General features: G+C 42.5%; 1 pseudogene; it reads left to right on the plus strand.

Moving 5' to 3' along the window:
* The first annotated feature begins 7,057 nt into the window (after positions 1 to 7,057).
* Positions 7,058 to 10,119, plus strand: LOC145507402 (regulatory solute carrier protein family 1 member 1-like; annotated as a pseudogene).
* The last annotated feature ends 495 nt before the right edge of the window (positions 10,120 to 10,614 follow it).

Raw genomic sequence — 10,614 nt, forward strand, 5'->3', positions numbered from 1 at the left:
GGAATCATAGGATCATCAGTCAGTTGTTTTGTACCACGAAACCAAATGGGGAAATGGACTGACTGACTGTGCTTGTCTGCAGCAGGTCTGTCTTTCTGGAAGGCAGAAGTATTGCTTAGGGAGTGGACAGTATTAGTCAGTAGCCTGCCCTGGCCTGACTCAGTGGCCCCTTTCAACACTTCTGTTCTGGGGTTCCTGGGAGGTGTCCTAAAGGAGTTCACTAGTTTCTGACCATTGCAGATTAGACCAACTGAGAATTTGATATTTGTCCAAGTTCCACTGGAAGTGAGGATGTGTATGTGTGTCTGGTGGGTGGTGTGGGTGTACCGCCCTGATCCAGGAAATGCACAAAAGCAACCCCCTAAACCCCGACCGCACCCAGCTAGCCCCCTGTGTTCTACTTTAAAAGCCTCAGCGTAGCCTGATCTGAGGTCTGTCCCGTCCATCCCCCCCTGTTTACTGGAACATTGGGTCACTGCAGTACAGCTGGAACGCAATCTCTGGGCGATTCAGCAAGGCCGAGGCAAGCCCTACCAGGCGTCACGTCATTGCACTGTTTTTCCTCCCTCCCACTGAGTTTTCTTGGAAGTTCTGAGCCAGGCTCAGCATGTATCTCCAGAGATGCATTCCAAATTCCCAGCTGCTTGCAACTCAGCAAGTCTCACTGCCCCTCCTTTTAAAAATCCAGTTGCCCGGAAAGGTTAGAAATGAAGAAGCTAGCACCAAAGGGTGTCCCAGACTCTTTGATGTATTTGCTACTGCCTGCTATCACACAGAGTTCAGACACAGTGTCCCCCTTTAAAAAGCAAAGAGGAAAATCATCTTTGTTGAGATGACTTTTTGCCTCTAATCTGTGCATCTTGCCTCTAATCTGTGCATCTGTCCTAGCTGAGGGGAATGGGTCAGGGTGCGGGGTGTTGCTGCTCTTTTTCCTCCTGGGTACCGGTTTCCGTGATTCTCCACCACCCTGAACTCCCCGTGATCAGCTGCAGTCCTTCTCCTTATTTCCCTCCAGCTTTCCCATCCCCCTTAATTTCTTCCCTTCAGTGTTGTCTCTTCTCATCATGATCACGTTATCCCTTCCTGGACTAGAGGAGATAATGGGAGGCAGGGGAAAAACAGTCAGACACATCAATGATGTAAAAATCGTATTGGTCTCATTAAAGGTGAAAATGGTACCTGTGCCTTTTAGATTTGTTCTTGCTCTTGAATTATTTATTGATTCTTTAGGATTGGGTACTGGTTCTCAAAGTGTGGTCCCTGGACCTGCAGCAGCAGTGTCACCTGGGAACTTACTGCAAATGCCCATTCACAGGCCCTAGACCAGACTCCCTGAATCAGAAATTCTTGGGCTAAAGTCCAGCAATCTGAGTTTTAACAAGCCCTCCAGGTGACTGTGATGTGTGCAAAAGTCTGTGAACCACTAGGGTAGAGGATTCTCCATAGGTGTGGGGGGCAGGGGAGGTTTGAGGTTTCCCTCTGCTCTTCAGATATAAGAATCAGTGTATGGAGAACAGAGCCTGTGCCATGCTTCTGAGGGCTGGCTCATGCACCTTGCCTCTCATGCTGGGGCAGGTGTGAGAGTGAATGTGAGGACTGAGAGCTGATGGTGACCCAACTGGATGTCCTCAGTGAGCTCGCTTCATGGGTCACCCTTTGGACAGGGTCTGGGACTTCCTGATCTTCTGTGTCAAGCATCCCTCTAAGAAAACGTCATGCAATGGTGTAGACTCATCACTCAGCTTCTCATCTGCTCTCAGGCAAATAAGCAAACCACTAGTTGTAGACGGAAATTGTACAGTTTATTCCTTTTATCCTTTTCTTGGACTAAATCGAGCAAATAACTAGAAACTTGCTCTTTCTTTCTTTCCTATTCTCTGAAGAGCACCTAAGATTATTATGAGGATTGAGATCTCTGCAACAAGACTGGCGATGTCCAACTGGGTAGCTTCTAGCCACACTGAGCAATTAAAATGTGGGTATGGTCCAAACTGAGAGGTGCTGAAAGTGTAATTATACAACATATTGTGAAGGTATAGTACAAAAAAGTGAAAATTATTTCATTAATAATTTTTATATTGATTACATGCTCAAATTGTAACACTTTGGATGTACTGGGTTAGATAAAACATATTAACATTAATTTCATCTACTTATTTTTACCTTTTAAAATGTGGCTACTGGAAAATTAAAACTAGCAAATGTGGCTCATATTTGTGACTCACATTTTATTTCCAAGGGAAAGCACTGGTCTAGTTAGCTGGGGGCTCTGGTCAAACACAGGATTTTGAGTAAGACTAGAGGATATGCCAGGAGCAAATACTAGGAAGCAGGTGTAAACTACAGCACATACAACGTGTTAGGTAAGGCGATGGAGCCTAAAGCATGGCAGCTAATCTCCTGAACGATGAAGCTAGACATACTAGGGTTGTCTAGATTCTGCTACTTACTCAGTCAAGTAACTTAACCTCTCTGAATTTCAGTTTTCTCATCTGTAAAATGACTTCTTGGTTCTTAACTCAGAGTGCTTTGGGGAGAATTAGTGAAGACAATGACTATAAAAACCTGAATACTATTCCCAGCTGTTAATTAGTACTCAAGAAATACTAATTCTCCTTAAATAAGAAGAAATTTTATTACTAGATGGTGTTGGATATTCACTGTGAAACCTTCCTTCTGGAGGGTCCTTAACATTTAGATGGATTCTCCTCTATCTGCAATGGTTTGTGTATTATCCTATTCAAAATATGGGGTTTTGTAATATGGGGTTATGTTATCTTTTCAGTGCTTCCTCAGCTGGAAATCCACAGCTGGCTATGAACCCCTCCCCATCACCTCCTACTATGGTACTTAAGGTCCTCGCAGTGAAAAACTGGGTTACACAGAGGATTGCTCCTGGACAAAGACCCTAGTATATTATGCTTACAAGACCTGACAGTTTATTTGGCACAGATTGGATGGACTCTGACAGCAACATTAGACAGTGTCCCCCTGAATGAGGGAAATGAATCTCTTCACTAGCAAATACAGTACTCAAGGTGAGCAAAGTCAGGGTTGGATGGAAAATGGAAAGGAAATGTTGAGTCTAGCTTTTAAGATTTACGGATGAGCCCCAAAAGAATAGTCTTAGTTCTTCTGTTCATAAAAGCACAGAACGCCTAGTTAAGGTTTTCCTAAAGAGAAGGCATAGCTTTCACAAGTTTACATGCAGGCAAGAATGAGAAAGAAGGGTGATATAGTAAGGCAAAAGACAGTGGAAAAAACAAACAACAAACAAACAGAAAAAGGTGTTGCCTGGCTCCACTTTGAAAGACCCTAAGAGTGTCCAGTCATACTAGCATATCTCCAGGTGCAAAGTCTCTGAGATCCCAAAACACTGACACTGTGATAAAACCTGTTAACTGTTTCTTAGCCATTAAAAAAAAGAAAAAACTTGGTCTTCCCTGAAAGTAGCATATACATTGCAATATCTAAACATTCAAGCACAAAGAGGTCATCAGATGCTGTCACCTATATATAGCATCACCATGGAAACCACAGCTACAAATGCTGACAACTCAAATACCTCAAGTAGTGCTGATATTGGTGGTATGATTATCTGACAAGGTAAGCAACTCCTAGTAAATTGCTAAATAAAGTGCAGTTTTACCTTGATTTAAATGCTGATTACATTCCAGGACAATTCTGTGTGTATGAATTTAAAACATGCAAATAATACTTTGCGTTTATTTGTAAGGTACAGTTAAGTTCCAGATCATATAAGTTTTTTAACCATATTGATATCCAGTAGGACATTCAAAAGGTGGGGCAATTTTTTTATTGGGAAGGAATTGTCCTAGGCATTACAAGACATTACAACATCTCATCCATTATCTCTGCTTAGAAAAACGCCAGTAATAATCTGTCCAATTATTGGGCCAACAGAGACAACTTGTAAATTTCCAAAACACCTTAGAACAACAATTCTTAACCTTGGCTGCACATAGAATTACCGTAAGAGCTTTAACTTAAATACTGACACTTGGGCAGCATCTGCAGAGACTCTGATGTGTTAATAGTTGGTCAGGACCGATTCCTGGTCATTAGGGGTTTTAAAAACTGTTCAGTTGATTCTATGCAGTAGCCAAGGCTGAGAACCATGCCGTAAGGGAGCTTCTGCCCTTCTGAGCATCACTGCCTTAGCTGAGTCAGATTACCAGAACACTGACCTGACAGATTTTCTTTCTGCCTCATGGAGCTATTTCCTGTCAGATAGAGCTCAAGGGCCTCCTAACCTAGAATAATCCCTCTAATTATAAAATGAGATGGCAGGTATGTGGCTCTAGGCTTGAAAAGTCAAAGACCTAGTTTCAAGAAATCCCACGAGTTGGGTAAATGATCAATCGCTTACTTTTGAATTTACAACAAACAGAACACAGTTTAACTAAATAAAAAGTCAACCAGTGACTGATTATTTAGGATATAAACTTGTAGTATATTGTGGCCAAGCACCTTCTAGAATCCCTGGTCATCCCTTGTTAGGCTTTACTTGGGCCTTTGTAAGAAAAATAAATTTATAGTCATTCTTCAGTTGTCTACTGAACCCTTAAGTTAGGAATGGCAGATACATTTATCTCCAGTGCTAACTGTAAACAAATCAGAGTTGTCTGCCTGAAGAGGACTTTGAAGCCTGATCTAGGCTAACTGAAGAGTGCTGGGATGGGTTGGTTAGTGATACCTGTCATGGGCACACGATGGGGAGAGGAAAGGAAGTGCCCCAATCCTCCCGTAAACCCTAGGGGAGCAGGCTTATTTCTCAAAAATAACAGGTGACTTTTTCATTCCTGGTCAACTTTTGGAAACTGATTGGATTTTATTATGATCATCACTGTCATCATCCAGTGAGTTTCCTTTTACTGAGGTATAGTTATGCACGGCGCATTTATTACCTCATTAATCCTTACAACAACTCTACAAGCTAGGCATTTTCATCACAATCTGAGATCCTACAGCTCATGGCAGGAACTAATCATCTAACCTGTGGTTGCCTAATTCTCAAGTCCCACAGTACAATACACAATCTGGAGTGAAATGTGGCCTCAGACCATCCTCCAAAGTTCTAATGTTCTTTATCCTGCATCCACATCCTTAGGATTGTTGCTCAAATGATACAAGATTCAACAAATACCAAATGATAATACATATACTTATTTCTTAGTATTTTCCCATTATTTTCTGGTATTGTATCCTGTCCATGTACTTAAACAAAAAACTTAAAAACATATAGCAGGGATGCTTGTGTTAATAAACTTTTCTTTGCTTCGTGTTTTTCGTTTGTTGAACACCTTTTAAAGATTTTCATTTTTCTGCAAGTCCAGTGTAATAGAGGAAATCCATCTCATTGTCATATTCAACATCTAAAAGGGTGTTGGCACATGATAGACACTTAATAACTATTTAAAATGAATTAATCAATGCAGTTGACATTTTTGTGCAAGAGAAAATGATTAATTTTGATGAAATTAAAATGTTTAATTTTGATGACATGCAATTTATCAATTTTTCCTTTTTTTTCAGTTGAATTTTTAAATATTTTTTTAAAGTTTTATTTGTTTATTTAGTTTTTGGTCTCACAGCTTATGGGATCTTGGTTCCTCCACCAGGGATAGAACCAGGAAACTCAGCAGTGAGAGTGCTTAGCCCTAGCCTCTGAACTGCCAGAGAATTCCCCTTTCATAGTTTATTTTTTGTGTGCTAAATCTAAGAAATTTTGGCCTTACCTAATTTTGGTCACAAAATTTCTCTACGCTTTATTTTAGAAGTTGTATAGCATTACAGAAGTTTTATAGTATTAGCTTTTACATTTAGGTCTATGATCCATTTAATTGACATTGTTTTTTATTATTAAGATTTGTGTAGAGGTTAGGGTCAGCTCTCTAAATGCTTCAGCTGCTCCGCAATGAAGAAGCAGGTGAAACAGTCTATAAGAATATGGTTATAGGGACTTTCATGGAGGTCCAGTGGTTTAGACTAGCAGCCCTTTCCAAGGTAGGGGGTGTAGGTTGAATCTCTGGTCGAGTAGCTAAGATCCCACATGCCTCCTGGCCATAAAACCAAACCTAAAGCACAAGCAATACTGTCGCAAATTCAATAAAGACTTTTTTTTTTAAGGTTGCTTAAAAACGGGGGGTGGAAGGGGGAGTATGGATATAACACTTGCAGTCCTAAAACATGGTCTAAAGGTTGTTGTTCCAGGATAATCTCTCATGGCAATGTCATAGTTATCATTTCAGTCTTTCCCCGAAGAAGGGGTGCTCCCCTCCTTTTCTTCCAACTCTCTCCCCTCTCTTATACAGTCAAGAAACAGAAAACTCTAGTGTCTGTTTCAGAAGAACAACGTCAAAAACCAGAAAAGGAAGTATGAGTCAATACTTTTCAGCCTTCATCTACTTAACCAGATAACAGCCCTGAGCAGCAGGCTTCCAAGTAAAACCGCGAGCGGCTTCACAGGCGGGTGGTGGCAGCCCCGCTCGCCAAGGGAGTCACCGAGCCACCGTAAAGGAGGGAAGCAACTATCGGGCGAGCGGGCGCCTGGGCCGCTGCCTGCAGCACCAGCCTGGCCCCGTCGCCGCCCTGACGCCCCGACGCCCAGCCGAGGCAGCGCCCAGCAGAGCCGGGTCGGCCAGGGCCAGGCTGCTCACCGTGTACTAAGTGCGGAAGATCTTCCTCGAGGTGACATTTTCCCTCCAGGTCGACGCCGACTTGCAGCTGCACACCTCCCGCGCGCTGTGCCGGCTGGAATCCGACTTCCTTGCAGCTGAGAGCCAGACCGTCTCTGCTGAAAGACCTCACAGACCACCACGGGTCATGGGCTGCTTAAGGCTTACAAGATGGCGGCGCTGGGATTTTACGGCAGAAGGAAAAAGAAGACCCTTGGCCTCCGGTGCAGTTCCCAAACTTACCCCAACAGACTCCGTCGTCTATCAAAACGCTTTCTTCAAAGGAATACAACTGGATACTTTCAGTCAACAGTACTTCCTAAAGTGAGAGGTGTGAAGAGAGGTGGGTATGGGGAAGTATGCTAAGAGCCATTTTATTTTGAGGTACTTATTTTTTATAGCCTATTTTACTTATATGTATGAAAGACTCACCTCTTAATATAAAATCAACCTTAAAGGAAAAAAATTAAAACCCCAAACCCAAAATTCTCATAGCGCCAGCTACAAGGAGCCCAGCAGTCCCACTCATCTCTTGGAGAAATACCTTCAGGGCTTGGGCAATCCAGCCTTGCTGTGAGACCTATTGCTTGCCAACCCCCTCTGAGCTGTCTTTGCTGAAGGAACACAACCCACTCCTGGCAGATGCTTTGCTCAGAGGAGATCTTGAGAAATTTTCTACGGTCCTGATGGAGCAGCAATGAGAGAGCAAGAAAGGATTTGTCTCTTTTCTGTGGACTCTTATAATCTTGAAACTCAGGCAGAAATAGAAGATACAAGGTAATAGAACATTGAGGAAAACATGGCAATAGCTATGGAAGAGGCTTTGGAAAGTCTGGGCTGAGTAATAATGCTTTGTATTAACTGCAAAGTGAATGGACATCCTGTGAAAGTGTTTGTTGACTCAGACTATTATTATGAACCAAGCGTATGCAGAAAGCTGTAATATAATGAGGCTGATGGACTATTGATGGGCAGGGATGGCCAAAGGAATGGGCTCCCAGAAGATTATTGGAAGGGTACATCTAGTTCAGGTTCAAAAAGAAGCAGATTTCCTGGCTTATTCCTTCTCTTTACTTGAGGAAGAGCCTGTATATGTGCTTCCAGGACTGGACATGCTGAAATAGCATCAATGTTCCATTGACCTCAAGAAAAATGTACTCATGTTGAGCCCCACAGGCTCACAGACCATCTTCCTTCCCGAGGGAGAGTTATCAGAGTGTACCCAGTTGGCATATGGGGCCAAGGTAAGAGGCCAGAGGAGGTTGCAGAACAAGAATTAGCAGAAGCCCTTCAGAAATCCGTAGAAGATGCAGAGTATCAGAAGCCATAATGCATATATGTAGTATGTGTGTACTGCAGCTGGAGTGGACCCCAGACCAGAGGAAAAAAGCAGTAAAGGAACTAACTCACTGGGAATATCATTGTCACCAACTTCAAATGCATTTAACCATCAAGCCCATCCTTCCCAACAGAGACTTGTGACTGGTAATTCTTAAGTCTTACTGATTCTGTCTCTGCTTCAGTCTGCACCCCTATCAAGCCCGGTGACCCAGACAGCATTGAACCTGAAGTTGTGAAGACATCGAAGGCTTCAGCTGAATTCCAGATAACCTCAGAAATGAAAGAACATCTTCCTCTACAGGACCTTTCTGATTGTGCTTCTTCAGCAGACAGTGCTCCAGCAAACCAGAGTACAGCTATTCCTTTGCAGAATTCACTCAAAGAAGCCGTTGGTGCAGGTGACCTAGAGAAATCTGCTGAAAGAAGCATGTGTGTGGTCACTCACTCAGTTGTGTTCGACTTTTTGTGACCCCATGGACTGTAGCCCACCATGCTCCTCTGTCCACGGGTTATTGCATCAGAATACCGGAGTGGGGTTGCTGTTTCCTCCTCCAGGTGATCTTCCAGACCTAGAGATCGAACCCGCATCTCCTGCAGATTCTTTACCCCAAGCTCTCTGGGAAGCTGAAAGAAACACCCAGGGCCTCAAATCTCATCTCCACACAAGACAGCTAGTTTATCTGTCACAACTACTAGGAAGCAAGAACTACAGAGGCTGATAGGTGAAAACGATTGGCATCCAGAATATCAGTACCTGAGTCAAGTAAATAGCCTTCAGCAACATGAAGAACCAAGGAATGAACAGCATGAGCGTACACGACAAAATGCTTCACATGATGGAGAACATCTTTGTAACACAGAAGATCTCGAACTTCTTGAAGAAAGGTAACAGAATCAACAAGAAGTGTTTGTTTGGAAACTACAGTGAAAGGAGACAGGCTAAGAGAAAAATATTCTACCTTCAGGTAGAATTTGAGCAGCAGGATGCTTTGGCTCCTCAAATTCAGAAACTTTTATGTAAAAAGATACAGTAGAACAATCCCTGGTTGCTGTGCTTAATTCAGCAGGCAATCAGAATACTAATGAACATTGGTGTATCTGATCTCACATGAGATAGTCCCTTGATGGAAGTAGAAATGTAACCCTTCCTCTGAAATTTTGAGTAAGTCCATTTCCACTCAGGATGTACAGCTTCCAGAAAATAATGTTGAAACATCTGCAACAAATGAATATAAGTCTCTTTAAGTCTCTGTGGCAGTTAGCCCTCTGTGGAGTCAACAAAGGAATCTTGCTTATCTATAACAGCAGCCTTGAAGGAACTTCATGAATTTTTGGTCTTTTGTAGTAAACCAGCTTCAGAAAGTACATCTGAAGATGTTATCTGTCAGTCAGAGACAGTAACTGAGGGCCAGACAGGTATTAAAGACCTTTCCGAAAGATGGTCCCCAAATGAGCATCTTATAGCTACCTAGAGTGAACAGTGTACACAAGTCTCCTTTCATCAGGCCATAGCTGTATCAGTGAAGACAGAAGAATTAACAGACTCTTCAGCTGGAGTAGAAGATGTAGAAAATATTAACTTCAGGGGTCCAGGTGATGACCTGGGAACTGATAAGGAAGGTGTCCCCAAGTCTAGGGAATCAATAAACGAGAGCAGTTCTGTCACTCTAGCCTCAGCTAAAATAGCCAATCAAGTACACTGCACCTTCGGTATAGAAATTTCACCCAGACTTTTAGCAAGTGAAGAGGATGCCCTCAGTCAAACTTCTGAGCAAACTGAGTCATCGTCATCCAGGTTCATATTGATTAAAGATTTAGATCAGGGCACACAGAATCCAGTGGCAGACAGGCCTGAGACCAGAGAAAATGTTCTGAAGCTTCAGAGCCACTTCTGAGATTTGAACCTCCTCCCAGCCATCCATTACATCCTTCCTTTCTTGCACCATTAATTTTTCCTGCTGCAGACGTTGACCAGATTCTCCGCGCTGGCTGTCTTTTGCAAGAAGTTCTTGGTGCTTTGCACTGAGATGGTGGAAATGCAGACTTTGCACTTCTTGTTTGCTGTCAAAGAGCATTGTAGTTCCTGCATAACCTTGGAAAAGTGAGCTAGACATTACTTCATTCCCTTAAAAAAGCTATAACACTCACATCCATACTCACTGTTTATACAGTATATGTAAAACTAGCAAACAGAATGTTGAGCCAGATTTTTTAAAAGATTTTTTTTTTGGCCAAAGTACTCTATGATTTCTTGTCTTATGAATTTGTCTGTTCTATTTGTTAAAATTTGGGTCTTCAAAAATGTATTGGCACTTATGTGCATACAAAAGATTTTTATTATCATTAAGATGATGTATTCTGGAAAAAAATTGATGGTTTATATATTGTCCTTTGCAGGGTAGCACTGTGGTAAAGAATCTGGCTCCCAGTGCAGGAGACACAAGAGATACAAGTTCGATCCCTGGTTTGGGAAGATTCCTCTGGAGAAGGAAATGGCAACCCACTCCAGTATGCTTGCCTGGAGAATTCCATGGACGAAGGAGCCTGGCAGGTTACAGTCCATAGGGTTGCAAAG

This window comes from Giraffa tippelskirchi, chromosome 5, assembly GCF_054371585.1.
Source record: "Giraffa tippelskirchi isolate mGirTip1 chromosome 5, T2T-mGirTip1v1.2.pri, whole genome shotgun sequence".
Classification (NCBI taxonomy): Eukaryota; Metazoa; Chordata; class Mammalia; order Artiodactyla; family Giraffidae; genus Giraffa; species Giraffa tippelskirchi.